This window comes from Astyanax mexicanus, unplaced genomic scaffold, assembly GCF_023375975.1.
Source record: "Astyanax mexicanus isolate ESR-SI-001 unplaced genomic scaffold, AstMex3_surface scaffold_37, whole genome shotgun sequence".
NCBI classification, from domain to species: domain Eukaryota; kingdom Metazoa; phylum Chordata; class Actinopteri; order Characiformes; family Acestrorhamphidae; genus Astyanax; species Astyanax mexicanus.
The window spans coordinates 2,510,516-2,517,500 of NW_026040047.1; the positions used below are offsets into that span (position 1 = coordinate 2,510,516).

Below are 6,985 nucleotides of genomic sequence, written 5' to 3' on the forward strand. Positions count from 1 at the left end.
TGAGTCCTCCAGGGCTGGTTCCTGAGGGTCCCAGACTGGTGGATGGAGCCCAGGCTTGGGTGAGTCCTCCAGAGCTGGTTCCTGAGGGTCCCAGACTGGTGGATGGAGCCCAGGCCTGGGTGAGTCCTCCAGGGCTGGTTCCTGAGGGTCCTAGGCTGGTGGATGGAGCCCAGGCCTGGGTGAGTCCTCCAGGGCTGGTTCTTGAGGGTCCCAGACTGGTGGATGGAGCCCAGGCTTGGGTGAGTCCTCCAGGGCTGGTTCCTGAGGGTCCCAGGCTGGTGGATGGAGCCCAGGCTTGGGTGAGTCCTCCAGGGCTGGTTCCTGAGGGTCCCAGGCTGGTGGATGGAGCCCAGGCCTGGGTGAGTCCTCCAGGGCTGGTTCCTGAGGGTCCCAGACTGGTGGATGGAGCCCAGGCTTGGGTGAGTCCTCCAGGGCTGGTTCCTGAGGGTCCCAGGCTGGTGGATGGAGCCCAGGCCTGGGTGAGTCCTCCAGGGCTGGTTCCTGAGGGTCCCAGACTGGTGGATGGAGCCCAGGCCTTGGTGAGTCCTCCAGGGCTGGTTCCTGAGGGTCCCAGACTGATGGATGGAGCCCAGGCTTGGGTGAGTCCTCCAGGGCTGGTTCCTGAGGGTCCCAGGCTGGTGGATGGAGCCCAGGCCTGGGTGAGTCCTCCAGGGCTGGTTCCTGAGGGTCCCAGACTGGTGGATGGAGTCCAGGCTTGGGTGAGTCCTCCAGGGCTGGTTCCTGAGGGTCCCAGACTGGTGGATGGAGCCCAGGCTTGGGTGAGTCCTCCAGGGCTGGTTCCTGAGGGTCCCAGACTGGTGGATGGAGCCCAGGCTTGGGTGAGTCCTCCAGGGCTGGTTCCTGAGGGTCCCAGGCTGGTGGCAGGAGCCCAGGCCTGGGGGAGTCCTCCAGGGCTGGTTCCCAAGGTGTCCAGGCTGAGGGCTGAATCCCAGGCTTGGTGGACCAAGTCCCACTTGGTCTACCAGTGGTAGGCCCAAAAAGTGGAAAAAATGACTAAGTCCCCACTTTTGGTCTACCATTTCACAATATTTCTAGTGAGGGTGGCGAGCTCCAGGATTTCGGACCCCCTTCGGCCGACTCTCTTATCCGACGAAGGTGCACCTCAGTCGGCCTCGGAGCGAGTTCGCCCGCGCTCTGGAGGATTTTTCGTCGGGGGGTTTTTCAAAGGGGTGCCGTCGGGCTGTTGAGGAAAGTGGCAATGACTAGGGGTCCAAGCACCAGAGAATACTCTCCATTCATTTCTAAGCATGGCAGAGCTTAAATAAAGCCCCAATAATGGTTCCAAAGGGGATTTTTGGACACTATAACACGGACCCAATCCTACCCGACCATGAAGCTCCGCAGGTCGGCCTCCGTCCCGCCCCCCGCCCCCCAGGCGGTACGGAGGAAAAACCAAACTTCCAGAGACGGTTCCAGGGGGGGTATCTCTTTTATTATTTTGACCCGATCGAATGGACTACCGAGCCCGCCTGGGTAGGCAACCGCGCGGCCCTCCGTGGCCACTGTGCGCGGTGCGTTCCTACCCGACCCAGTGATTTAGCCTCCAGGGGGGTCCTCCGTCAGGGGGAGGACCTTTCCGAACCTACCCGAGGGAGTCGTAGACGGCCCGTCTATATCGCAATCTGCCCTACACGATAACCGGTCGGCCCGGAGCCGTCGGACTTGATGCCTCGGTGGTTCTCGCGTCCCCCGAGCTCCAGCACCCGGCTTCAAAAAGCTCCGGACCCCCTGTTTCGGAACGAGCGTTTCCTTGTTATCCCCGAAGCAAGCGGGAACTCGCGCAGCGGAGTTGCCACACTAATTTCCACTGGGAGCAATGAGGGGTGAGCTCGGACGAGCCTCTCCGCCCGTCCCCCCCTCCCCGGGGGGGTCTTTCGGACGGTACGGGGCCGATCCCTCTCCCCTCTAAGAACCAATGTTTTTTTCTGTGACAAAAACCACTCGCAGCAACCTGGTTGATCCTGCCAGTAACATATGCTTGTCTCAAAGATTAAGCCATGCAGGTCTAAGTGCACACGGAAGGTACAGTGAAACTGCGAATGGCTCATTAAATCAGTTATGGTTCCTTTGATCGCTCCACACGTTACTCGGATAACTGTGGTAATTCCAGAGCTAATACATGCAAACGAGCGCTGACAGGTCCTCTCTCGGGGGGGCCGGGATGCGTGCATTTATCAGACCCAAAACCCACCCGGGGGACCCGCGAGGGTTTCCCCCGGCCCTTTGGTGACTCTAGATAACCTCGGGTCGATCGCGCGCCCACCGCGGCGGCGACGTCTCATTCGAATGTCTGCCCTATCAGCTGTCGATGGTAGCATAGGGGGCTACCATGGTGACCACGGGTAACGGGGAATCAGGGTTCGATTCCGGAGAGGGAGCCTGAGAAATGGCTACCACATCCAAGGAAGGCAGCAGGCGCGCAAATTACCCATTACCGACACGGTGAGGTAGTGACGAAAAATAACGATGCAGGTCTCTTTCGAGGCCCTGTAATCGGAATGAACGTATCCTAAACACATGGGTGAGGACCCATTGGATGGCAAGTCTGGTGCCAGCAGCCGCGGTAATTCCAGCTCCAATAGCGTATATTAAATTTGCTGCAGTTAAAAAGCTCGTAGTTGGACTTCGGGAGACCCTGCCTCCCGGCGCCCCCCGGATGCCCTTGGTTGGGTATCCGGTCCTCAGGGGTCCGGAGCGTTTACTTTGAAAAAATCAGAGTGTTCAAAGCGGGCACCAAACTCGCCTGAATGCCAGAGCTAGGAATAATGGAATAGGACTCCGGTTCTATTTTGTGGGTTTCCTGAACCAGGGCCATGATTAAGAGGGACGGCCGGGGGCATTCATATTGCGCCGCTGGAGGTGAAATTCTTGGACCGGCGCCAGACGGACGAAAGCGAAAGCATTTGCCAAGAATGTTTTCATTAATCAAGAACGAAAGTCGGAGGTTCGAAGACGATCAGATACCGTCATAGTTCTGACCGTAAACTATGCCAACCCGCGATCCGGCGGCGTTATTCCCATGACCCGCCGGGCAGCGTGCGGGGAAACCAGAGTCTTTGGGTTCCGGGGGGAGTATGGTTGCAAAACTGAAACTTAAAGGAATTGACGGAAGGGCACCACCAGGAGTGGAGCCTGCGGCTTAATTTGACTCAACACGGGGAACCTCACCCGGCCCGGACACGGAAAGGATTGACAGACTCATGGCTCTTTCTCGATTCTGTGGGTGGTGGTGCATGGCCGTTCTTAGTTGGTGGAGTGATTTGTCTGGTTAATTCCGATAACGAACGAGATTCCTTCGTGCTAAATAGTTACGCGGCCCCCCGCGGTCGCGGTTAACTTCTTAGAGGGACCAGTGGCGTATAGCCACGCGAGATGGAGCAATAACAGGTCTGTGATGCCCTTAGATGTCAGGGGCTGCACGCGCGCCACAATGGCCGGGCCAGCGTGTGCCTACCCTACGCCGAGAGGCGCGGGTAATCCGCTTAAACCCGTTCGTGACGGGGATTGGGGATTGCAATTATTCCCCATGAATGAGGAATTCCCAGTAAGTGCGGGTCATCAGCTCGCGCTGATTAAGTCCCTGCCCTTTGTACACACCGCCCGTCGCTACTACTGATTGGATGGTTATGTGAGGTCCTCGGATCGGCCACGCCGAACTATCATCTAGAGGAAGTAAAAGTCGTAACAAGGTTTCTGTAGGTGAACCTGCGGAAGGATCATTACCGGGATCGGGGTTGGTAGTACCTCCTGGTAAGTACGACTCCCTACATCCACAAGCCCTCCTTTCAAGCCACGGCCTGACGTCGGGAACTACAGGGATTCCCTTCGGCCTGTAATGACTTGATGCAAACCGGTGTCCTGAGAACAAAAAACTTTTACGGCCAAAGGGAGACGGGTACCTGGCCCCCGAAGTCCGCCCGCCGGTTTCTCTCCGGAGGCGGCTCAGCGGCGTGGTTTGATGACCCCGAGTTTGCTTCGGCGTTCCGGGGCGCCCGTACCCGCGGCTGCCGTAAAACATTATTTCAACCATCACTTTTGTGTCTGTTGGTTACATGGCTTTGAAACAAAAAACCATAAAGAGTACAACTCTTAGCGGTGGATCACTTGGCTCGTGCGTTGATGAAGAACGCAGCCAGCTGCGAGAACTAATGTGAATTGCAGGACACATTGATGATCGACACTTTGAACACACATTGCGGCCCCGGGTCTCTTAAGGGTCGCGGCCGGCGCCTAACAGCTGGCTTAGAACTGGTGCGGACCAGGGGAATCCGACTGTTTAATTAAAACAAAGCATCGTGAGGGCTCTAAGCGGGTGTTGACACGATGTGATTTCTGCCCAGTGCTCTGAATGTCAAAGTGAAGAAATTCAATGAAGTGCACCCCGGAGTCACTGGAATAAGGCGGACTCCGGAGAAGCAGCATTGAGCGTTGAGCATCGTGTCATAGGCCTCCACCTCCACGTGGTACACCTGGTAACATCCTAGATTGCTAGGATGGCTAAGAGAGGCCATTTGAACGCATCCTGCCAACTCTCTCAAGAGTTGTGCGGAGAATTCACACCTGTAAGGGGCCCCGGGAACGGGGGGTTTCCTCACATGGTTAGAGCGACAACCTGCCAACCTTGCAAGATAATTCGAGGAGTCTTGAATCAGGAGGTTGGTGGATAGAAAATCTCGCCGCGAGCGGGCAATGGGTAAGAGGGAGCCCACGGGTAAGACCTGACACCATAACTCTCAGGGTAGTATGGCCGTAAGAGCCTTTCCGGTGATTGCGGTTGGTCAGCGATACGGGCGACGGAAGTCTGAGTATCTTACTGATCGGCTGTTGTCATTTGGCTAGGCAATTGTCAGGGTGCGAGACCCGACTTGCCAATGGAGAGCGAGACTTTTCTTACATCCGGTTCTGCCGGGACCCGAAACCCCGTAGCCGCAGTTGGAGGGGTAACTCGTCCCCCAAGCTCTGATGTCGCGGGACCCTCCGACCTGATAGGGGTAAGGGGCGGTTGGTCCGGGGATCTGACGCTTGAAGGGAATATCCACAGCCTCGGTATCGGAGACGATAACGCCCAGGATCAGTCAGGACCAGGAGAACTGGCTTTCCCTAGCTCGAACGCCACCACCATGGATAGTAGGGCTTACGAGTCGACCACGAACCCGACTCGGAATATTGTTGTGGACTTACCGGATCCCAACATACGCTGTGATCTTTGTGGCGTGCAGGTGGGCACTGTTCAACGGGCGGCAGGGCACTTTGCCAAACGTCATAGTAAGGTGTCCATCTCGTATAGATGTTGTCGATGCCAAAAAGTTTCCTCCAACCACCACTCAGTGTCCTGCCACATCCCGAAGTGCCCAGGAGTGCAACCGGCCACTGATACGGTGGGTCACAGTTATATCTGTGATAGTTGTGAAGCTCGCTTCCCAACGCGGAGGGGCCTAAGTACGCACCGGCGCATAGTCCACGGGAAGGTCTCAGAAGGTAGGGTGGCTGGGGCGCGGGCCTCAGTGGAAAGGGAAACCGTCAAGCGACGGAGGGCTGATGAGGAAGGAGTCGACGAAGGTACCGAGGACGTTGTCATAGAGCACAGGAGTAATCGGGGACCTGGCTCTGTCTTCCGACTCTGTGGATATAAGAGACAAAAGGACAATGATTGTAGTTCGGACGCGAGTACTGAGGGTCAGGAGCCTGAGCCTGTGTTGAGAGTCCCGGTGACTGGTCTTCTGGAGGCTTACAGGAGATTGGCGGCGGAGATGATCGATGCAGCCAGATCCTCCAAGGACCAACATATCTCAGTCCTCAAATTATGGCTTGAAGGTGCAGCCGAGTGGCCTGCTCGACTTGAAGCTGCAGCCCGATCCGTACTTCGACTGCTCGGGGGCATCGAGGAAAAGGTCCGTGTGACGCGTCTCTCCTCCCGTAGATTGATGGGACGGGAATCTACTGGCACTAGTAGGTACAGCAGGGCGAAGGCGAGAACAGCAGCCTTCATAAGGTGCCAAAAGCTGTTCAGGAACGACCCGGCCCGTCTAACTAAAGAGATCCTAGACGGTAGTACACCTTCCGTCTGCCCCATTCCCCTCACAACTGTTGAGGCAGCGTACAAAGAGAAATGGGAGGTCCCAGGATCCTTTGGCGGGCTGGGAAGGTTCCTGACGGAGAGGGACGTTGATAACGGTCTCTTTGAATCGGCTCTCACGGCGACTGAGGTATTGGAAAACCTTCGAGCCATGTCGAGCGATTCCGCACCTGGCCCAGACGGAATTAAAAAGCAGTTCTTGCTTGACTGGGATCCGAAGTGCGAGCTGGTCACACGGATGTTCAACGTGTGGATGTTCACCGGAGTCGTGCCGGTGTGCTTTAAAAGATGTCGAACGGTGCTGATACCCAAAACTGGGAACGGGGTGGCGATGGAGATCGGTAGTTGGTGGCCGATCACTATCGGTTCCACAGTTTTGAGACTCTTCACTAAGGTGATCCACAGTAGACTCGTCAGAGGGTGCTCGGTTCACTGCCGTCAGAGGGGGTTTATCATCGCCCCCGGCTGTTCTGAGAACATTGAGGTTCTGCAAGGCCTCATTAGACGGAGTACAGAGGAGTGCAGCCCACTTGCAGCAGTATTCGTCGACATTGCTAAAGCATTCGACTCTATCTCTCATGAACATATCTGGTATGTTCTACAGGAGAGAGGCGTGGACATCCACACAATAGGACTCATCCGCAGCTCCTATGAACAAAGTGTGACCAAAATTGAGATCGGAGACCGGTCCACCTCCGAAATCTCTATCAGAGTTGGTGTCAAGCAGGGAGACTCCTTGTCACCGTTGCTCTTTAACTTGGCAATGAACCCCCTTATTGCCATCTTGAGACCCATGGACAGGGGTTCAGGGTGCTAGACACAACGCTTTCAGTGTTGGCGTTCGCAGATGATTTGGTGGTTGTGTCTGACTCATGGCAGGGCATGGCC

At 56.3% G+C, this 6,985-nt stretch overlaps 1 non-coding gene across 1 annotated transcript; it reads left to right on the forward strand.

Annotated features, from left to right (window-relative positions):
- Positions 1-4,105: 4,105 nt before the first annotated feature.
- On the forward strand, positions 4,106-4,253 carry LOC125793577 (5.8S ribosomal RNA). Its single transcript, XR_007433099.1, has one exon. It is a non-coding gene; the product is annotated as a 5.8S ribosomal RNA (ribosomal RNA).
- Positions 4,254-6,985: the final 2,732 nt, after the last annotated feature.